The sequence below is a fragment of the Rattus norvegicus genome, chromosome X, assembly GCF_021556685.1.
Source record: "Rattus norvegicus strain SHRSP/BbbUtx chromosome X, alternate assembly SHRSP_T2T, whole genome shotgun sequence".
Lineage (NCBI taxonomy): Eukaryota > Metazoa > Chordata > Mammalia > Rodentia > Muridae > Rattus > Rattus norvegicus.
In genome coordinates, this window is record NC_141554.1 from 38883121 (window position 1) to 38894150 (window position 11030).

An 11030-nucleotide genomic window follows, 5' to 3' on the forward strand; every position below is an offset into this window, starting at 1 on the left:
TTCAAGGTCACTTTGGGCCATAATAGTGAATTCAAGACCAGCCTGGAATATGTAGTGAAACCCTATCTCAAAACAAATAGGTAAACGAGATCACTAGTAAGTACACGTTTGCATGCTGGCATGTGGCTGGTAGTAAAAGTCTTGCCTACCTGCTAAGTTCCATTGGACTCATTAGGGTTGTAGCCTTGCCTCCAGGGTTTTTTCTTTTTATATAATCTTTGTCAACTACCTCATCAAATAGGAAGGCTAGCATTTAAGAGTCAGGCTTACCCCCTGGCAATGGGCAAAGAGACACCTGGTTTGTGGTGGTGTTCTTATATCAGTCAGGGGCAGAGCAGATGGCGGTCCTTTGTTCATCCTAGCTTGATGCCTGGCTTGGTGGACAAAGCTGTTTCATGCCTAGGGCACATGCAAAAAAAAAGTCAGGCTTTTTCATAACATAACAGAGGGAGTGTCATGTTTATAAGAGATGTCAAGAAGCTTGAATCCAGATCTTGAAGACAATGTAGACCATGATCTCCCAGCAGAAAATGATATCAGGGAGTGACTGGGCCCTTTCCCAGTTAAAGAGGATAGACCATGTCAGAAGAGAACAGTCATTCACAGAGTCACATAAAAGGGTATCACCTTACAACTTCATCTAGCTCTTTTCTCCCAGCCTATCCTCTTTCTCCTCCAGACTTTCATCCTTATTCTGGTTGGTTAACCTCTACCTGTAAGTCATTAACTAAATGACTTTTAAATATAGTCTCTCTCTCTCTCTCTCTCTCTCTCTCTCTCTCTCTCTCTCTCTGTGTGTGTGTGTGTGTGTGTGTGTGTGTGTGTGTGTGTACCCTCAGAGACCAAAAGGCAGCATTCAAACCCCTAGAGCAGGAGTTATAGATGGTTGTAAACCCTGGGTGCAGAATTTTATATATTAATAACTTGCCAATCCTTAATACAGTGTCCAGTTCATAGAGGTGATCAGCAAAATGATACATGGTAATAACCAAAGCATTAAAATGGTGATTCAATTTGTTCTTTTGCCTTGGAGTTGTCCCATGTTTGTTATTAGATAATACACATTAGTACGATTTCCAACTCTGCCTCCTTTTGTACTATTAGCTTTCTAGACGCAGTAGTCTTTCATCACTGATCTAGAGGCAGGGGACCTGGGAAAACAGCTGATGAATGAGGAAGACTAAAATTTCATGCTATAATCAATTTTATTCAGAGCATCAAACAATTTATATTGTGAGGATTAAGAAAGGACACCTGCTTAAAGTTCTCATGAATTCAGGCTATATATAATCACAAGGACAAACAATTTGTGACAAAAGCAGATTTTTCTATAGAGGCACATGAAGGATAATTTAAGCATTTACTTGATAACACCAGCAAGCAGTAGTGAGCAATCTAAAGTGAACTCACTCCTATCCCCTAAACCCGGAAGGAACATGAAAAGACATTCCAAGAACATTTTGTGGGATTTTTTGGTTTATTTTGATTTTTTCTTTAATTTTTATTTTTTATTCACTTTATATTCCTATCACAGCCCACCTCCCTCCTCTCTTCTCAGTCACTTCCTTAAAAATTCCTTCCCCGTTGTTACTCCCACCACTCCTCCTCTGAGAAGGTGAGCCCACCTTGGGTATCAGCCCCCCTGGGGCAGCTAGTCCCAGCAGGTCTAAGCATATCCTGTCCCACTGAGGCCCAACTAGTCAGTATAGGTAGGGGGAAGGAGATCCAATACCAGGCAACAGAGTCAGAGAACAGCCGCCACTCCAATTGTTAGGGGAACCACATGAAGAACAACTGCATAGTTGCTACAAATGTACAGGGGGCCTAGGTCCAGCTCCTGCATGCTCCATGGTTTTCAACCCAAGCTCTTTGAGCCACCATGGTCCCAGATTAGTTGACTCTGTGGGTCTTCTTATGGTGTCCTTGATCCCTTTGACTTGTTTATTTCTATCCCCAACTCTTCCACAAGACTCTCCATGCTCCCCTGAACTTTGGCTGTGGGTCTCTGCATCTGCCGCCATCTGCTGCTGGATGAAGCCTTTCAGGAGACAGTTATGCTAGGCTCCTGTCTGAAAACATAGCAGTATATCATTAATAGTGTCAGAAGCTGGCTCTCTTCTATGGGATGGGTCTCAAGTTGGGGCAGTCATTGGCTGGCTGTTTCTGCAGTCTCTGCTCCATTTTTATTCCTGCACGTCTAGTAGGTAAGACAAATTTGACCATTATGCTACTATAACAGAATAGTTGATACCAGATGATTTGTAAAGAACAGAGATTTCTTACAGTTCTGGAAGCTAAGAAACCCAAGGTGAAGGGTTCTTTCTTGAACCCTCTCTTGGCAAGAACTTTCTTGATGTATAATCATGATAAAAGATGGAAGGATGAGAGAGACAGAAGGCACGGGAGGGAAATCAAAGAAGAAGGAAGAAACTCGTTTTTCATAAGGGACCCATGATAATAGTATTAATCTATTCATGAAAGCAGAACCATTATGACTTAATCACCTTTTAAAGGCCCCACATCTCATCACTCTTGTAATATTTTATTCAAACCATAGCTGTGATGCTTTAAAAAGGATAACAAGATTACAGTTCAAATATATGAGTCAATGGGGGCCATTATTATTCAAACCACCACAGATATATAAAGTTGTCAAGAGGCTGATTCTGGGAGAGGTGAAATCACTGTCTTTAATTGTATCCATTGCTGATCCCACCAGGTTCCAGTGGCTAGCTCCAAACCCACGGTCATGCAGACAGAACCGGTTAATCTCAGTAGGTCATAAAACAAAAGGAATAAATGTAAACATGATAGAGTTATGAAAAGAAAAAGGCAGAGGCTTGGGAGTGGTAGGCAGGGTTAGTAGGCAGAGGAGAGATGGTGGGTCATGAGAGTGGCTGGTATGCATTGTGTATGTGTATTAAACTAAGAACAAATTTATTTAGTTAAAAAAAACATGGAGTCAGATAGTGTCTTAGTCAGTATTCTATTGCTGTGAAGAGATACCATGACCATAGCAACCCTCATAAAGGAAAGCATTTAACTGAGGTTTGTTTATAATTTCAGAGCTTTAATCCATGGTTATCATGGCAGGAAGCATGGTAGCATACAAGCAGACACTGTGCTGGAGAGTTAGCTGGGAATTTGACATCTGGATTCACGGGCAGTAGGAAGAGAGAGGCACTGGACCTGGCTTGAGCATTTTAAGTCCCAAATCCCACCCTTAGTGGCACACTTCCTCCAAGAAAGCCACATCTACTCCAATGAGGACACAACTCCTAATCCTTCTGAAGTATTTCCACTCCCTAACGTTCAAGCCTTCAAATATATAAGGCTATGGGGGCCATTCTTATTCAAACAACCACAGATATATAAAATTATCAAGAGATTGTTTTTTTCCAAGACATGGTCATACATACCTGTAATCTCAGCACTCAGAAGGTGATGTTACATAGTACAACCCTGCCTCAAAAAAAAAAAAAAAAAACAGGGAAAAAGAGTATGTTGAAGAGGGGATGTAGAAAATGACAATTCTAAGCCCTGTCATTTTAAATGCACACAGTAGCAAAATTAATATTATGAATGTCATGGTGCCTCTAAAAATGGTCTAGCCTTCTGTTCTGGAATTGTTTTCATTTTTAACTGTGACTAAGCCGGGGAATGTTGTAAAACAGAATGTTCTTTTAAACAATATTTTGCACATTTCTCAATTACTCAGTGAAATAACTCCAAAATGTGTTCCTCATATCCATATCTATGTCAACAACATTTTCTCTCTGTCATAGAGTAATACGATCTCATAGCTTGGAGACATCTGTAGCTTGTGGGTTGGATTTAAAAAAATTACAAAAGTATAGTGTCAACAATTTTAAAGATAAAACTTGGAGACACTACATTAGATCTCCATATACTATGACATAAAAATACCATCACAAACCACAAATTGCCATCAAAAGTCACTTTTTACAAACCGTTATTCTGCATTTATGTGTTTAATTGTACATGCACCACAAATCTTATTTAGAGTTGGAGACCCACTCAGTTTATTCTGAAACTGGATTTCAAGCACACTTCTCCCAAAATAGAGCATTTCATCAGATTGATTTTTTTTAAATGCAAAACCTGCCTATATCTGGTATCTTCCTCCTGCAGACTCTGCCATTTGATAGTGTATTTTATTATTTTATTTCAATTTCATGTTCAAGAAAAGCTTTTGAAACCATTTTGATTACCCTGACAGCTGAAATGAAATTTTTACAAGGATAGCATATTGAAAGCCAAAGATCTGGTTGACACAATGAATGTGATGATGGAAATAATTTTCCAGCAGACCAGCCTAGCCTATTGGCTTCATTTAAAATTTATATCAGAGAGTGGGTAGAATTTTTTTAACACTTTTCCTCTAACAAGAAAACAGTAGATTTCAACTCTTCCTGTTGGCCAAGAAATGTACTAAAACTTTGGAGATTGCGATAGTTATTGGGATTATAACTGTACCACCCTGAATGTGCCAGATCTTATCTGATCTTGCTAAGCAAGGTCAGGTCTGTTTAGTACTGGGATGGAAGGGTAGTTACGAGACTTCTAGAAACTTGTGCAGTATCTGAGTTTACAGCTGTTCTCAGGGCTGTGAGAGAGAAAGGAACTTTTGATCTATGCAATAAATTGGCTTATTTTCACAACATCAGTGTACTCCTATAAGGACTTAATAAATTATGCTTGACGATATCAATGTGCCCCCAGTAAAATATCCACCCTCTCAAAATTGCCTCATAATGGGTATTGATAAAGTAGATGCAGGTTCAAATTAGCAATAAGATTCATGCTACACTGCGTGCTGTAATATCCACTTATTTGGTTTGTAAAGGATAGAAAATAACACGCACACCACATGTCTTCAGGAACCTGTGGTTGGTGAAGTCGTGATAAACCAGTGATATCTACCCTTTCAAGTCCTGTGTCTATCGTGATTTGCTACAGCAACATCAGAAAACTATGACAATGCAAAGAGCTACCCAAGAACATAGCTCCATGCCGTAGAGTAGCCATGACTACAGATTCCCACAGTATAGGGCACCAGTTACACAGACCCCAAACCTACATGCTGGACTAAGCAGACCCACAGAACAGGGCTATACAGATATCATGATTAATCTTGTCCACTAAGAAATGTGTTTCTAGGAGGATCTGTGGGCATTTCCAGGAAGGATTAACTGAAGGAAGAAGTCCCTGGTCCAGAGTGAGAGGCGGTTTCCAATAAGGACCCAGTTTAAAGAGATCCAAGGAGAAAACGGTACCACCTACCTACGCATATTCATTTCTTTCTTTTTTTTCTTCTTCTTGGACCTGCTCTTTGTTTTGTTGTGTTTTTTTTTCCATCTTTATTAAATTGGGTATTATTATTTACATTTCAAATGTTATTCCCTTTACCGGTTTCCAGGCCAACATCCCCTTAACACCTCCCCCCCCTTCTATATGGGTGTTCCCCTCCCCATCCTCCCCCCATTACCGCCCTCCCCCCAAGAATCCCATTCACTGGGGGTTCAGTCGTGGCAGGACCCAGGGCTTCCCCTTCCACTGGTGATCTTACTAGGTTATTCATTGCTACCTATGAAGTCAGAGTCCAGGGTCAGTTCATGTATAGTCTTTAGGTAGTGGCTTAGTCCCTGGAAGCTCAGGTTGCTTGGAATTGTTGTTCATATGGGGTCTCGAGCCCCTTCAAGCTCTTCCAGTCCTTTCTCTGATTCCTTCAACGGGGGTCCCGTTCTCATTTCAGTGGTTTGCTGCTGACATTCGCCTATGTATTTGCTGTATTCTGGCTGTGTCTCTCAGGAGAGATCTACATCCGGTTCCTGTTGGCCTGCACTTCTTTGCTTCATCCATCTTGTCTAATTGGATGGCTGTATATGTATGGGCCACATGTGGGGCAGGCTCTGAATGGGTGTTCCTTCTGCTTCTGTTCTAAACTTTGCCTCCCTATACCCTCCCAAGGTTTTCTTGTTCCCCTTTTAGAGAAGGAGTGAAGCATCCGCATTTTGGTCATCCTTCCTGAGTTTCATGTGTTCTGTGGGTAATCTAGGGTAATTCGAGCATTTGGGCTAATATTCACTTATCAATGAGTGTATACCATGTATGTCTTTCTGTGATTGGGTTACCTCACTCAAGATGATATTTTCTAGTTCCATCCATTTGCCTATGAATTTCATAGAGTCATTGTTTTTGATAGCTGAGTATATTCCATTGTGTAGATGTACCACATTTTCTGTATCCATTCCTCTGTTGAAGGGCATCTGGGTTCTTTCTAGCTTCTGGCTATTATAAATAAGGCTGCTATGAACATAGTGGAGCATGTGTCTTTGTTGTATGTTGGAGCATCTTTTGGGTATATGCCCAAGAGAGGTATAGCTGGGTCCTCAGGTAGTGCAATGTCCAATTTTCTGAGGAACCTCCAGACTGGTTTCCAGAATGGTTGTACCAGTCTGCAATCCCACCAACAATGGAGGAGTGTTCCTCTTTCTCCACATCCTTGCCAGCATCTGCTGTCTCTGGAGTTTTTGATCTTAGCCATTCTGACTGATGTGAGGTGGAATCTCAGGGTTGTATTGATTTGTATTTCCCTTATGAGTAAAGATGTTGAACATTTCTTTAGGTGTTTCTCAGCCATTCGGCATTCCTCAGCTGTGAATTCTTTGTTTAGCTCTGCACCCCATTTTTTAATAGGGTTATTTGTCTTCCTGCAGTCTACCTTCGTGAGTTCTTTGTATATTTTGGATATAAGCCCTCTATCAGTTGTAGGATTGGTAAAGATCTTTTCCCAATCTGTTCGTTGCCGTTTTGTCCTAACAACAGTGTCCTTTGACTTACAGATCCCATTTGTCGATTCTTTTTTTTTCCCTTTATTGGCATGCCTTTGGCACTTTTTTTTTTCAGTTACTACTGTACTTTATTGTGTTCAACCAAATCACCATGTTACAAAAAGAGCAAGCTGCCATAATAAAAAATAAGGCTCCTCTATCCAGCACCAGATAGCATCATTTTACTTTCAAGCCTAGAAATTGCACACTTGTATATAAACCAACCGAAGATGAGGATTGAGAGTTCATCTTGGTGGATTTTTCCTTTGATGAATAGGAAGTGTCCTTCCTTATCTTTTTTGATGACTTTTAATTGAAAATTGATTTTATTTGATATTAGAATGGCTACTCCAGCTTGCTTCTTCTGACCATTTGCTTGGAAAGTTGTTTTCCAGCCTTCACTCTGAGGCAGTGTCTGTCTTTATCTCTGAGGTGTGTTTCCTGTAGGCAGCAGAATGCAGGGTCCTCATTGCGTATCCAGTTTGTTAATCTATGTCTTTTTATTGGGGAGTTGAGGCCATTGATGTTGAGAGATATTAAGGAATAGTGATTATTGCTTCCTGTTATATTCATATTTGGATGTGAGGTTATGTTTGTATGCTTTTCTTCTCTTTGTTTTGTTGGCAAGATGATTAGTTTCTTGTTTCTTCTAGGGTATAGCTTGCCTCCTTATGTTGGGCTTTACCCTTTATTATCCTTTGTAGTGCTGGATTTGTAGAAAGATATTGTGTAAATTTGGTTTTGTCATGGAATATCTTGGTTTCTCCATCTATGTTAATTGAGAGTTTTGCAGGATACAGTAACCTGGGCTGGCATTTGTGTTCTCTTAGGGTCTGTATGACATCAGTCCAGGATCTTCTGGCCTTCATAGTTTCTGGCGAAAAGTCTGGTGTGATTCTGATAGGTCTGCCTTTATATGTTACTTGACCTTTTTCCCTTACTGCTTTTAATATTCTTTCTTTATTTTGTGCGTTTGGTGTTTTGACAATTATGTGACGGGAGGTGTTTCTTTTCTGGTCCAATCTATTTGGAGTTCTGTAGGCTTCTTGTATGCCTATGAGTATCTCTTTTTTTAGGTTAGGCAAGTTTTCTTCTATGATTTTGTTGAAGATATTTACTGGTCCTTTGAGCTGGGAGTCTTCACTCTCTTCTATACCTATTATCCTTAGGTTTGATCTTCTCATTGAGTCCTGGATTTCCTGTATGTTTTGGACCAGTAGCTTTTTCTGCTTTACATTATCTTTGACAGTTGAGTCAATGATTTCTATGGAATCTTCTGCTCCTGAGATTCTCTCTTCCATCTCTTGTATTCTGTTGGTGAAGCTTGTATCTACAGCTCCTTGTCTTTTCTTTTGATTTTCTATGTCCAGGGTTGTTTCCATGTGTTCTTTCTTGATTGCTTCTATTTCCATTTTTAATTCCTTCAACTGTTTGATTGTGTTTTCCTGGAATTCTTTAAGGGATTTTTGCAATTCCTCTCTGTAGGCTTCTACTTGTTCTCTAAGGGAGTTCTTTATGTCTTTCTTGAAGTCCTCCAGCATCATGATCAAATATGATTTTGAAACGAGATCTTGCTTTTCTGGTGTGTTTGGATATTCCATGTTTATTTTGGTGGGAGAATTGGGCTCCGATGATGCCATGTAGTCTTGGTTTCTGTTGCTTGGGTTCCTGCGCTTGCCTCTCGCCATCAGATTATCTCTAGTGTTACTTTGTTCTGCTATTTCTGACCGTGGCTAGACTGTCCTATAAGCCTGTGTGTCAGGAGTGCTGTAGACCTGTTTTCCTGTTTTCTTTCAGCCAGTTATGGGGACAGAGTGTTCTGCTTTCGGGCGTGTAGTTTTTCCTCTCTACAGGTCTTCAGCTGTTCCTGTGGGCCTGTGTCTTGAGTTCACCAGGCAGGTTTCTTGCAGGGGAAAAGTTGTTCCTACCTGTGGTTCCAAGGCTCAAGTTTGCTCGTGGGGTACTGCCTAAGTCCTCTCCGAGGCGGCAGCAACCGGGAAGATCTGCGCTGCTCTTTCTGGGAGCCTCCGTGCACCAGGGTTCCAGATGACGTTTGGTGTTTTCCTCTGGCGTCTGGATGTGCACAGAGTGCAGTCTCTTCTGGTTTCCCAGGCGTGTCTGCCTCTCTGAAGGTTCAGCTCTCCCTCCCACGGGATTTGGGTGCAGAGAACTGTTTATCCGGTCTGTTTCCTTCAGGTTCCGGCGGTGTCTCAGGCGCAGGGGTCCTGCCGCTCCCGGGCCCTCCCCTACGGGAACCCAGAGGCCTTATACAGTTGCCTCTTGGGCCAGGGATGTGGGCAGGGGTGGGCAGTGTTGGTGGTCTCCTCCGCTCTGCAGCCTCAGGAGTGCCCACCTGATCAGGCGGTGAGGTCTCTCTCCCACGGGGTTTGGGAGCAGAGAGCTGCTGCGGGCCGGGATCCGCAGGTGTGGGACCCCATTTGTCGATTCTTGATCTTGAAGCATAAGCCATTGGTGTTTTGTTCAGGAAAATTTCCCCAGTGCCCATGTGTTCAAGGCTTTTTCCCACTTTTCCTTCTATTAATTTGAGTGTATCTGGTTTGATATGGAGGTCCTTGATCCACTTGGACTTAAGCTTTGTACAGGGTGATGAGAATGGATCGATCTGCATTCTTCTACATGCTGACCTCCAGTTGAACCAGCACCATTTGTTGAAAATACTATCTTTTTTCCGCTGGATGGTTTTAGCTCCTTTGTCAAAGATCAAGTGGCCATAGGTGTGTAGGTTCATTTCTGGGTCTTCAATTCTGTTCCACTGATCTAGCTGCCTATCTCTGTACCAATACCATACAGTTTTTATCACTATTGCTCGGTAATACTGCTTGAGCCCATCTTTATTTCTTGATGGTGACTGCCTCTATAGCTACACCTGTCATTCATTGATGACTTCAGTTTCCAGGTTATTCCAGTTCCAATATGGACTGAAGATCAGTAATGCTCCAAAAATCTTCCCGAGCTTCAGCACTGGATTGGAACTATTGAAGCAACCAACTTCATGAACTAAGCAGATACCGGGTTCTCAGCCTTTCCAGCATGCAGACAGCCATTGTCAGACTACCTACTATGGAAAAAAAAGTCTAATAAATCTCCATTCTCTTCCCTCTATTTTTCTGGAAAACCCTGACAAGTGCAACAGACAACAGAACAGACCCCACAATTACTTATTACTGGGGTTTCCATAAAAACAGGAATCTAGTATCATCCCTGAAGTTTTTCTCCCAGGCTGGCTAGGATTAGCTCCATGCTGAAGTTAACCTTGTCCTCACTATGGTGAACTTAATGTCCTCATACATGTACACATTACAAACTGAGACTATGCTGCTACTTAAATCTTAAGTGCCTGACAGGCTCCTTCTCTTGTAGAAGAAGAAAGCTAGCTTCTTTCTTTCCCTGAACCTAGACATCTAGGAAGTTCCTGTGCATAACTTTAGTTCTACAATGAAAGGAAAAAAATATCTGCACAAGATGCCCTAAGACCAAGTTCTCAGCACAAAGGAGATTTATTTGTCCCAGAGAGACAAAGGGCAGGGAATAAGAGACAAAGACAAAACATAGAGGACAAGGGAGAAGAGGAAGGGAGCCAGGGAGAAGGGGGGGGGGGTATTTGTCCTGGAGGAAACAGAGATGACCCATAGGAAAATGGTAGTTTATAAAGATAAAGGGGGAAACCTGTATTAGGATGATGTGTTTAATTTTAATTGGGCATGTTAATTAAGTAAGTCAAAAGGGGCTTTTGATTTCTTTGATACTTTTTGAAAGCTCGACCTTGGTAGTCAGCCTCAAAAGAAGGAAGTGGTCAAATAAGGGAATAGACCTTGGAGGTTACCTTTGGGAATGTAATCTAATGGTTTTTAATGAGGCACAGAGAATGGGGGAGAAGGGCAAAGCCTGCTCAGGCCATGTTTGCCACCCTTGAGCTGGCCAGAGTCCCTCCACTACCAGCCAAGACACCAAAAAGAAGTTTGGATCACTTTTCAGCCTTTGGATAAAGATCAAGTGAAGAAAGATGTTTGGAATCTTTGCCAATACTGGCAATGACAGCTGGAGTCAGTGAAAGATGCCATAGAATCCAAAGAGCCAGACTCCTGGCATTTTCTGTTGTTCCTTCTGCACAGAAGGGCCACAAATGTTTTCTGTTAGTTCTGGTTCATTCTCTGG

General features: G+C 41.6%; 1 non-coding gene across 1 annotated transcript; it reads left to right on the forward strand.

Annotated features, from left to right (window-relative positions):
- The first annotated feature begins 268 nt into the window (after positions 1-268).
- On the forward strand, positions 269-412 carry LOC120099467 (small nucleolar RNA SNORA48). Its single transcript, XR_015647205.1, has one exon. It is a non-coding gene; the product is annotated as a small nucleolar RNA SNORA48 (small nucleolar RNA).
- Positions 413-11030: the final 10618 nt, after the last annotated feature.